Here is a 13,175-nt window from a genome sequence, read left to right as displayed (position 1 = left end):
ACGTAGCCCTAACCATTACCTTTACATTCACAGTCTAAATTACAAGCTAACCTTTAGGCCTAAAACATACAGTGGTAACCCTCAAATCTAAATAACCAACTCACTTTCATACGTAATTTTTTTTAAACCTATCCCTTACAAATTCACTAATCAGATAATCCCCACCTTCACAAATTCACTAATCAGATAATCCCTACTTTCAACCCTACCCATCACATGATAAATTACTAACCAATCTCCACCAACAAAATCTGTAACCCTAACCCTAATCCATTTGATGGGAGACGTGTGTTTGTAGTTACCGTACGGGAGGGGGGGGGGGGGGGGGGGGGGGTGGGCTTGTTTAATTAAACACGCGCTGATGGGGTTGAAAGTCCCAGACGGGAGGGGTGGGGAGGGGAAATCCACGTAGGGTGTGGCGGTGTCAATTAGTGCAGTACTGTTACGAGGCTTAGTCTTTAAGACTTCAATAATTAACACGTTTTTTTTAAATAATAATTAACTTAAAAATATAATTTTAAACCGTTGAAAGTTGTATCACATTTGTACTTGACGACGTACAAAGGGCGAGCAAGTCACGTGCACACTCCTGACATGCACGTGAGGGTGTGTGAGTATAATTGAAATGGTGCGTTTTGGGTTGGTGGAAGATTAAGTTCAGCACTCTTTGGTACGTTTTATTAACTTGAGCTTAAGTTCGGTGTTCATGGCCCGTTTTATTAGCTCGGTACAGAATGAGTTAATGACGAATTTGGTGCCCCTGCATGTAGGTCTACGAGTGGAGTGCACTCACGAGAGGGCTACTTTGTGGATATGAGCTTAGAGTACTCACGTAGGAACCACTATTGCCACAATATACCATGTTAAAAACACATCAAAACCACCTCTTATCCACCTCTTAACGACCTCTTTAATACCTCTTAACGACCTCTTAACGACCTCTTAACGACCTCTTTACCACCTCTTAACCACCTCTTAACCACCTCTTTACCACCTCTTTACCACCTCTTAACCACCTCTTAATCACCTCTTAACGACCTCTTAACGACCTCTTAACCACCTCTTAACCACCTCTTTACCACCTCTTAACCACCTCTTAACCACCTTTTAACCACCTTTTAACCACCTCTTAGCCACCTCTTAACCACCTCTTTAACCACCTCTTAACCACCTCTTAACCACCTCTAACCCACCTCTAAACCAACATAACTACAATAAACGGTAGAGCGCTAGATTGCTAACCTTAAAGTCTCGAGTTAGAATCCGGGTTCAAGTCAGTCCCTGAGTCCACCCAGCTCTGATGGGTACCTAACACGCGTTAGGGAAAGTAAACAAAGACGGCTGTGAATAGTGCTGACCACACTATCTCTGTCCCATGTGTCTTGGGCACGAACGGTAGCAGAGGATGAACGAATATAAACCACCATATTTACCACTAAATGCTTACCACTGGTTCCGAATTAGCACCAGCATCTCACCAGGTTTCGAACTCCTATCCTCTACTCGACGTCACTTCCTATGGTCGGTATGACATTGAATGACCTTGATCCTGATAATGAAGGTCGTCAGCCAGAGGAAGTTTTTAAAATACGTGATGTGGGTGGGGTGTGTTGGGTGTTGGCGTGGTGTTGTGTGGTAGTGGTGGCGTGGTGGCCGAGATGTAGCGCACACAAGTGCTTAACCGAAGGTCTCGAGATTTTCTTCTCGGGCTGGGTTTTATGTGAACCCTTGTCTCTCCTTAGGAAAACTAAAGGCGGCTGGACGAATCGCTGCATAGAAAGAAGTCACTGAAACAGGCAAACTCTACTCCACCATTCCTAACGACCATCCACGAAAACACACAAATCTTCTGTATGAAATGAGAAACCCCAGAAATAGGAAACTGTGTCAGTGGGTCAGTTGAGAATGACGTAAACATGACCCAACATGGCGGACATTGTGGGGTGTAACCTGTACCGCCTAAACAGGAAATGCCGAATTTACAATTTTTTTTTAAATAAAAATTATCAGGCATTAAAGTTTTAATGTTTTAAAACGTAATTTGATGTTACAACAAAGGCAGTACATTTTTTTTATAATCTTGTATTTAATAAAAATTTAAATTTAATTAATTATAGCAATACTCGTTGGGGTTTTTAAAAAAATATTTTCACCATATCGATGCCGAATGTTGAAGGAGATTTGATTTAACGAACGTCTCCGACCTTGACCTTTAGAACCACGAGCCCTGTCTGTGCCAGGGTGAGTTGTCTGCCGCTGTCCGCGGACTGAAAACCGGTCGTGACGTCATATCGACCAACATGCGGTAGTGACGTCATACCGACCAACATACGGTAGTGATGTCATACCGACCCACGCGCTATAGTGACGTCATACCTACCAACACTATGTAGTACTAGCAGTTTAAAAACAAAAACCAACACATGCACCGGATGTTTACACAAAGCACTAATCTGCACCTCGGTGGTAAAATGGGGGGGGGGGGGGGGGAGGGAGGGGGAGCCGTGAACCAATTCCAGCAGTACAAAAATGTTATTCTGTCGATTCAGCATAGAAACCCTACTAATTGGGCTAATCACGACCACAATTTTTTTATACCGCTAGGCTAAAGGTGTTTAACTTGAACGTGTTCTGACCAATCCTGCGCCGTTATCTTAATGACGTCACAAAACCCACGTGGTGCAGTACCCGGCTGCCTTGTGAACTAAAGGTGCGCGCATCATCAAGTTTTGACTACCGATTTCCGGTGAGTGGGGATGGTAGTAATTAGGTCACAGACGCAACATGGCGGGGCGTTTCAGCACAATTTCTTCTTTCCTCGTCACAGACAGAACGACAGACAGAACTACAGACAGAACGACAGACAGAGCTACAGACAGAACTACAGACAGAACTACAGACAGAACTACAGACAGAGCTACAGACAGAACTACAGACAGAACTACAGACAGAACTACAGACAGAACTACAGACAGAACTACAGACAGAACTACAGACAGAACTACAGACAGAACTACAGACAGAACTACAGACAGAACTACAGACAGAACTATCAGTTTCTCGACTCACTGCACTCGTTAAGTGGCACATGATTAGAAATTAGCGGGGTGGGAGGGTGAGTTGCACTGGTGAGATTTTATTTTTGGTACTTGGGGTAGATGACGTCATGTCTACAGAAATCGCAATCGGGATGTTAGACACAATTGCTTGACTCTGCTTCACCTGGTTTTTCTGTATAAGAGGGTCGATGTATTTAGTTCGAAGTGAATACAGTTAAAATGTATGTATTGATAAGACTTATCACAAAATAAGCATATATCTATTTGGTAAATTATCTAGATTGGAAGGGGGGGGGAATGGTAAAGTGAGGGTATGGTAAAAAAAGGATGGGGGACAGGCCCCCATAGACGCGTATGACGTATATTGTACTTTTGACGTATATCTAGGTATGATACACTGTTTAGTATGACGTATTTCAATGATGTGCTTCTTGATGTAATTATGACGTATTTCAAGGTACGACATCACGTTATTCTGATCAAATGACATCAGGTTATTCTGATCAAATGACATCGGGTTATACTGATCAAATGACATCAAGTTATTCTGATCAAATGACATCAAGGTTTGTAGATCAAATGACATCACTTTATTATGATCAAATCACATCAAATTATTTTGATGACATAAATTTTTTCTGATCAAATGACATCAAATTATTCTGATTAAATGACATCAAGTTATTCTGATAAAATGACATCAAGTTTTGTAGAACAAATCACATCACTTTATTCTGATCAAATGACATCAAATTATTTTGATGACATCAATTTTTTCTGATCAAATGACATCAAATTATTCTGATCAAATGACATCAAATTATTCTGATCAAATGACATCAAGTAATTCTGATCAAATGACATCAAGTTTTGTACATCAAATGACATCAAGTTATTCTGATCAAATGACATCAAGTTATTCTGATCAAATGACATCAAGTTTTGTACATCAAATGACATCAATTTATTCTGATAAAATGACATCAAGTTATTCTGATCAAATGACATCAAGTTTTGTACATCAAATGACATCAATTTATTCTGATCAAATGACATCAAGTTATTCTGATCAAATGACATCAAGCTATTCTGATCAAATGACATCAAGCTATTCTGATCAAATGACATCAAGCTATTCTGATCAAATGACATCAAGTTATTCTGATCAAATGACATCAAGTTATTCTGATCAAATGACATCAAGTTATTCTGATCACATCCCTGGTGCTCAACCCACACGTAACACGATCCCCCACCCCTGGTAAGACCAGCTGCGAGTTCAAATAGCCAGCAATTTGATTTCATGTCGTCAACCTGTTTGACCGCTGGGGGGTGGGGTAGGGGGGGGACGTGAAATATGTGCTCAGCATATGCCCTCTATTATCAATCTTAACCCACCCACACAATAATTAGAATCCTCAAAATATGACTCGTGTGTTGTTTAAAAAAAATTTGAAAGTCAGGTTTTTAAGGTTGGGAAATTGCTATTGGAGAGGGCGGGGGGGGGGGGCGGAGGGGGGGGGGTAACCGCATAATACCGCAAAACTGTTGAAACTTTGAGACGAATCTCTAAATGTAGTGATTTAGTATAGCCAGTGCAGTTAAAGATGGGGTAAGTGGGGTGGGGGAGGGTGATGGGGGGTATAGCCGAAATGAACAAAAGGTCAAGGGTCATCTGGCTCTATAAATCGTTCCAAAGATAAAACGTGCTGGTTGGTTTGGTCAGCCACAAATATGTGGACGAAAGCGATTGCGAAATCAGCAATGTTCTATTTCGACGAATGATTTTTTTTTTAAATAGCCGAACTACCAGTCCCATCTGGTGTTTTGACAATATCGGCATGACGTCACCAGTTCCCAGAAAAGTTCTGACGTGGATGATGACGTCTCTAAAGTCTGGTGATGATGACGTATGTGGAAGTGCGGGCCGATGATAATGACGTGTGTAAAGTTAGGGTCACAAATGGAGACGTGTGCCAATCGCCGTGAAACTTTGGGGAGTAGATTAGAACACCTCTGGGGAGGTTTCTGCAAAAAAAATCTTTTTTTTTTATTTCACTAGGGCGGCGCCCCTGAAGGGTGCGATTATTCTCTATATACGGTGTATTAAAAAAAACCCAGTCGGGTGTGGTTTAACAACGTTCATCCGATTGCCATGAAACTTTGGGAAGTTGATAAGAATACTCCCGAGAAGGTTTCTGCGGGACAAAAAAAATTCTTATTGGCGTCGCCTGGGAGGGTGTGATTTGTGTCAATACACGGTTAGGCACCCATAGTTCTAGAGCGGCTAATCTTAGCACTTGGTATCAGTAAATCGGGTGTCCTGCATAGCGGGTAAGGAGCACTACTATATTCAGCGTTAAAATTTCAATCGGCGCAGCCTCCGCGCCCCGGCTATTGCGTGCCCCGAAACGCCTCGTGCTCCATGTGAGCACTATGGCGCCTACATTCGTTTAAAAAAATTATCATTGACTATATCGAATTAGGCGCTTCCTCCGGCGCCCTTTCAGGGTGCGATTAGGCGTCCTAAGCTTTCCCGTTAGCGCAATGGCGTCTACGATCTTTTTAATTAGTGCGATAGACTATGCTTATGATGGGGTTTTAGAGTCTTTCATTAAACATAACCTGGCGGCACACTGTCAGGGTGCGTTTTGGTGCCCTGTGCTATCATGTGAGCACTATGGCGCCTACGTTAGTTTTAAGGAGCACCCAACATATTGACAAGGCGGTACACAAAATTCGATGATTAAAACTAGCCAGGGGCCGTACGCTGCGCCTTAGCGGTAGCGTAATCGGGGGCTCACGAGAGTTCACCTCTACGCCCCAGACATTTGGGGGGTGAGTGATTAACGGTGATATTACGGTGAATGATTAAAGTACACTTGGGGCGGTAGTGCCTCATTGTTTACATTTAAATAACTCAGTTTTAGGGGGAAAAAGGTCATGCGTCTAAAAATATAAGATTGGTAACGCAGTGATGAAACCCTCCGAATATATTTCGTCAGACTTTATTCTAACCCCGCGGCAACGCACGGGGACGGGCACGCTAGTATATAATAAATATAGTAACAGGAAAACATATTTAGCCACCCAATGTTGCCAGCCGCAAACTTACTTAGCCAAAAAGAATTTTAATGTAAATATAATCTCCGACGCGCCTCTCCATTAAGATAAAGAATTAAATTTCAATTTAAAGATCACCTTTGACCTTTGAACTCAAATTTTCTAAACCCTGTTTACAACAAAACGACCTCCCAAACACCCCTAGGGGAAAACAACATGCCGTAATGGATCTAAATATAAAAATCGGGAAATCAATATTGATAAATGTGTTATTAATAGATTTACCGACCCCGCCTTCATCCTCTATGTCAGGGTGGCGTTGGGCTCCATGCGTTCTAAAAATAGAACACTCCAAAAACACATTCGGTTTAAATTTATTCAGTCTTTACATGCACGTTTGGTGGAAGGGGAGGGGGGGTGGTAAGGATGTTGACGAGGGTCAAAAAGGGGTTAATTAATTCAATAGATCACTTAACTTTACACCCTTGTTTTACTTAACCTAATTCCTGAGCCACTTCTCAGTCTTAACCCAGTCAGTTGTTTTCTACCTACCTCCGTCCTCCCCCCCCCCCCCCCCGATAACATTCTCCCCTCTCTATCCGAACAAACTACACCCGACCCCTATTAACTCGTTTTCCACCCCCCCCCCCTCCCCGACCTCTAACATCCCCGTCTTCGCCCCACCCCCCACCCCTTAAAACAATTTTTTGTCCCCCCAACCGACCCCTATCAACCCATCCTCCCCCTGCCCCCCCCCCCCACCGCGACCCCTAACAACCCCTCCTCCCTCCACTCAAAGCAATTTCCGGTGTCCCCCCCCCCACCCCCCCCCCCCCGACCCCTAACAACCGCCGTCCTCCTCGACTCCGGGCATTCCTCCCCCCCCCCACCCCATCCCCATTCTATCCAGCCACAGAAATATCTACACCAGTCAATAAAAATCTATTTTCATCTGGCCTATATATATATACATATATACATATATCTATATATATAGATAGATGTCCGGATGACTCACCCATTCCGCCATGGTTAGCCGCAGTTTTATGTAACTTTTCATCAAGGGAAACTTAAGGGCCTTTTACACACACTCGAGAGTTGCTGTCCCTTCTTTTAAGGGTTATTCACACGGACTACACTTTCGAATGTAATAGTTTCTTTACTTCATAATTGTTCAATAATAATTGTTTCTAAAACATACTGTTGATTAAATTTATAATTAGCTGTTTTCGTAAATAAATTCAATATAAACAAAAAATGTTAAAAATAATAGACCAATTAATTTTTAAATTCACTTTTATAAAAATTTCCTCTCAAAATAATTAACGATTTGATGATGTTTTATGAGGGCGAATTCTGAACTTATATTAAACTTCAGTTATCTTTTAGCAGTCTTTTCCATTTCGTTGAGCCAATAATGAAAAAATATTTTTCAAATTATGGACTGATAGTCGAGAACACCTCTCCCCCACAAATATACACACACAAACAAACAAAATCAGTTTATTGAAGGCAATATTTTAAAAATCATGACTCTTGAAGACGAGCAGTGTTTTTTCCAGACCCTTTTTTCGAGGGGATGGGGAACTTGATAGATATTTTCGAGAGGCGGGGTGGACTACATTTTCCGAGGTGGGGGGGGGGTGGACACTGGTAAAAGTGTATGATTTCTATGTAAATGCCATCTCGTTCCGCTGGGGGGGGGGGAGAATATACTTTCTGCGGGGAGCGGAAAAACTCTGCAAGCAGATTACCTATACAGTAAATATGGACACGATAACTGCAGTCATCCAAGAATGACATTAGTCACTGACGAGGGGCCTTCATTCAAAGTTTTCAGTCAAGTATAAAATGACTTTAGCCATGGACATGACATTATGCAGTGATGAATCAATTGACGTCGTTTGCATGATAAGTAAGATGACTGCAGTAGCGTAGCGAGGGGGGGGGCGGGGGGCGACATATGTCCCCGGGCGCCGACCTTAGGGGGCGCCAAAATGGGTTGGAAAAATACATTGAAAGGTTGAGGGGGGTGCAAATCAAAAGTTTGAGGGGGGGGTGCAAATCGAAATCTTGAGGGGGGGTGCAAATCGAAATCTTGAGGGGGGGGTGCAAATCGAAATCTTTAGGGGGGGGGGTGCAAATCGAAAAGTTTGTCCCCGTGCGCCGGGAAGGGTCGCTACGCCTCTGGATGACTGTATTCAGTCGTAGGAGAGATGACTTCAGTCGTGGAAGAGTAGAATGACTTATTCATTCTTGAATAAGATGACGGTATTAAGTCGAGAACAAAATAGATTATCAAATAGCTATCAACTTTAAAACATAGACTCTTAGTCTAGACGATAATATTAAAACCGACGGCTCCATTTCGATTCGTTTTATTTCCATTTAACTCTATTTGAGTCTCATTTTTAAATAAATCTAATTAAACTTATTTCCCCAACATCTCGTTTTTTTTTTTAATCTTCAAATCTATCGACTTTAATCTCCCACCCACTTTATCGTCTGATGCGAGGTTGAGGAACGAAAGTTACGTCCCTTACCACACTTCTGCTGGACCAAACGGCACGTTTACAGCTAAATACAGTTATTCCCCACCCCCACCCCTATAAAGTAGGACAAGTTCCCTCTATATTTTACCCACAGACATTAAAAACTCGGACCGCAATAGCCATATTTTTTAAGGAACTATTTTACATTTCTTCTTTTTTTCGACTTCCGATTAGCAAAGCGGAGTTATTTTTATCTTCCACGACCGATAATCATGATAGTCCTTATTTCGCCCAACGTTGACGGAAATATACACACCGGTAATCCCGAGATTGCTTATTTCGTCTAACATTGACGGAAATATATACCCACTAGTTTTCCTGACTGTGCTTATCTCGTCTACCATTTTGACGGAAATAAGCATTACCGGTAGTCTTGTTAATTGGGATATTGATAGGTTCAAATCAAGTCGTTGACACATACTTGCTTGAAACATCAGACGCTTTGGTTGTCCATTCAGGAGATTTGGCGCGTACATTATCACTCTCATTTTGTTGTTTGTTTTCTTTTTTCTAAAGGGGAAGTCACTTCTTTCTTCACGGAGTTATCTGAATTAGTTTCGTTTTTTACTTTCTCGTATATACGAAGTATAGAGAAAGTCTTGTAATGGTGCAAAAAAAAAATCGAGATATTTACTAATCTCGACGTTTTACACCTCAGTGATACGGAAAAACATAATTCGTATGTCTGTGTGTCTGTCGGTGTGTAAACACGATAACTTGAGTACCGTTACAGCTAGGTTGATGAAATTTCATATATAAGTATTTTATCGAAATCGTAGATCCTGATCAACTTTTGAGGGATTTCCGATAACCGGAAGTGGTACTTTTTCTACTTTGAATTTTTCAAAAGCCTATAACTTGAGTACTATTTCAGATAGATAAATGAAATTTCACAAGTAAGTAACAGATCTAATTCTCTACCTTCTGTCAAATTTGGAGTAATTTCCGTTGACCGGAAGTACTAATTTACACATGTAAATTTATAAAGTACTAATAATATTGCGCACTATTATGCACATTTTGTTTTGGCGTTCGATTGGTGCGCAATTCTTTTTCTATGAGATTCTATTCTATTTTTAAAAATTTAAGTAATTAAAAATCATGTCTATAATTCCAAGTTATATAAGAATATGCGAGAAACTTTAGGGGAGATCACTCCCGGTTTATTTAAACTAGAATTCTCAAATAAATGATCAAAAACATTACGGCACTTACCGAATAATCAAGTCGATCTTTAATAGGTAGGAAAAGTCTATGTAATCATACTAAATTTTTGAAAAAATCTTTTTAAAAATATGGCAAACGATAAAATTATAGTTACATTTGTAAAAATTAAAACCGTTTGGGAACCATCGATTACACTCATTTTTATATTTTTGTACCGAATATAAGCCGTTGAAAAGCCGTTTAGAATTATGGTATCAATTCATATATTTTCAAAAACTGCCCTCAACCTTTTCTTGAAGTCTACCGGAATGGCCAGGGAGAGTAAAACAATAAAAGAAGTCAGAACAATTATTCTCAATTATAAAAATACTCAATAGTGATCTATGGTGTATAGCGTAGTATTGTATTTATATTAAATAATATAACATCCCCAATCACCACAACACCCTAACTCTATAAATCCAAATTAAAAATAAAAATGTTAGTAATTATTTCTTTGACTATTATTCCTAGCCTTAATGAAACCGGAAGTAATTTTGAACTTATTACACAAATGTTATAAAATATTCAATTTGGTTGAAGAATTTGCCTTCTGGTAACAAACATTTGGAACCTTTTGGAATCAACTTTTCCTGTCTATTGTGCAGATTAATATTTCTTGATACCACTTTTAAATTAACCCTCTTCGACCCGAAGAAGAGATTCGGTCTAATTCTTTGACCACGGCGTATTGAGTTACTGTATGTTCACCATTATTCAGAGCCGCTTTTATATTTACAGACTTGAGCCGGGTACCCATTAGCGCTGAGTGGACTCAGGCATACATAATTAACTTAATGTATGAGATCTGTGTTGCAGACAAACAAATCACATATTAGTTATGTGGTCTGTCAAAAATGCGACGGTATTGTAATAAATTACTCTACACATTGTACTCATTATATTTCGCAGTTTAGCAGTTTATATCATTTTTATTCAATGCCAGTATGTAGGTTCCCGAAATTCATTTTTCTAATGCATGTTCCGTTGGTCTGGTTGAACTTCCGCTCGGAGGTTAAGGTCACGGCCTTCAACATCGACCTTGTTTGACGTGTAATTCTGTAAATAAACATCGACGCAACATAAACAAAAAATGTGTCGTAATCGCTTTTATTTATTTCATAAAAGATCACCTCTTTATCGAATATGTCCGCCCACTCCAATCTTCACCCCTCCCCCACCCCCTTGTCCCCACCCCCACCGGCCCGGGCCAGGAGAGTTAAAACGCGCCCAATTTCTCCGTTCCCCTGGGCCCGGTGCCGTGAGTGTAAGCACGCTGGGCGGTGAGTCATCGAACTTTCTGGAAGAGGGTCTGCTGTTACGTCTTGTGGGTGGGGTGGGTGGAGTCAGGGGTGAGGTTAGTGGGGGGGGGGGGGGTGGTCAGGGGAGAGGCTAGTGGGGGAACAGGAGTGTTATTTGTGTGGTCTGGTCTGGGATGTCCAGGCAAGTATCGCATGCGGGCATTTGTCGCATTCAGGCATTTGTCGCTTTCGGGCAAGTCTCAATTCGGGCGTTTGTCGATTTTAGGAGTTTCTCGCTTTTGGGCATTTGTCACATTCGGGCAAGTGCCCATTCAAGAATTTGTCGTAGAACCAATCAAATCGCATAGATAAGAAGACGCGCGCAAGAAAGTGGGAAATTTTTAAAAAAATCGGTTCAGTTGAAATGTTAGAAATTTCGCTCGCAAGTTTCGACCCATAACGGACGAAGCAATAAGACAAAAGGCAAAAAAGAACGACGCCGGGGTCAGGATTAATAAGAGCTAGTAACTACCCCACATATTGCAACACGCTGTTGTTAAATTTCTTTTATTCGTCATTGACCAACATATTGGCAGACTAGACAAGCCAGGTGCTAAACTAGTAATAATTACCGTTAATAAATGATACTATTTACTTCTGATGAACGTGATTTCTAAGCATTTCCCGCTGATACTAGTTATAAGACTCGCAATACTTATCTGTGGATGGAGTGCTGATTTCTAACTACATTAATTGTCAATAAGACTTGTATTGTTATAAGCTAGATCTCCTCTCTTAAATTGACAATGTCATCTATCACCATATCTCGGTCGCCTAAAAAATGGGTTTGTTTTAAAATTTCAGACATCAAAAACATGTATTCCTTTCTTTTTAGGTAGTGATTGTCTTGGGAAGTAATTCACCTCGGGCAGAAAGTATGTTATTCTCTAGATGGCTCTACTTTCAATGACTGTACTTCAATGGTTCTACTTTAAATGAATCTAATTTCAATGACTCTAATTTCAATGACTCTAATTTCAATGACTCTAATTTCAATGACTCTACTTTCAATGACTCTACTTTCAATGACTCTACTTTCAATGACTCTACTTTCAATGACTCTACTTTCAATGACTCTACTTTCAATGACTCTACTTTCAATGACTCTACTTCCAATGACTCTACTTTTAATGACTTTACTTTCAATGACTCTACTTTCAATGGCTCTAACAGGAAAAGGTTTCGAAGTTCGTTTTAAATGCTTTAAAAATCTTGTTCCCTGTTACTAAAACAGATGTGCTTATTTTTACAAGCTTATATTTAACTTGCTTCCTCTGTCCGTCGACAGTCTGTCGTCAGTCTGTCTGTCTAGATCGAAACGCCCGAGCTAAATTTCGGGCACTTCTAACTGACAGATTCGGTTCAAAGTTGGCACATGGGTCAAGACATGAAGACATGCAATCTGACATTAAATTTGACTTAATTGGATGTCTAATTAATTTTTATGAATTAATTAAAATTGTGTCCAAATTACTAGAAGAGATGTCTGGAAGAATCCCGACACGGGGTATAATGTGTGCAGAGGCGTATCGAGGGGAGGGGGGGGGGGGGTGCGGACCGCACCGGGTGACACCATTTAGGGGGGTGACACCATTTAGGGGAGGTGACACCAAGGCTAGAAATATCAAAATATATAGAGAAAAACTTGAGGGGGGGGGGGTGCAAATCAAAAGTTTGAGGGGGGGGGGGGTGAAAATCGAAAATTTGAAAGTTTGTCCCCGGGAAGGGTCACTACGCCTCTGGGGGGGGGGGGGGGGGGGGTGACACCATTAAGTGCCGCACCGGGTGATACCCGACCTCGCTACGCCACTGAGTGTGTGGTCTTATCATTCAAGTGATCAGTGTATGAAATCTATTTATATCATCGAGAAATTATTTAATTAAACTAATTTATTTTAGTTAAATAATTAATTTTGTTTTCTTTTTAAGTAGAAATTGTTAGTTGGAAAGTAAATACAATTGCTATGGGTTATCATATTTAGCCTAAAATACTA

The sequence above is a fragment of the Physella acuta genome, unplaced genomic scaffold (genome assembly GCF_028476545.2).
Source record: "Physella acuta isolate Inbredline_101_S28 unplaced genomic scaffold, ASM2847654v3 ptg000856l, whole genome shotgun sequence".
Lineage (NCBI taxonomy): Eukaryota > Metazoa > Mollusca > Gastropoda > Physidae > Physella > Physella acuta.
Note: the sequence above shows the minus strand (reverse complement) of the source record.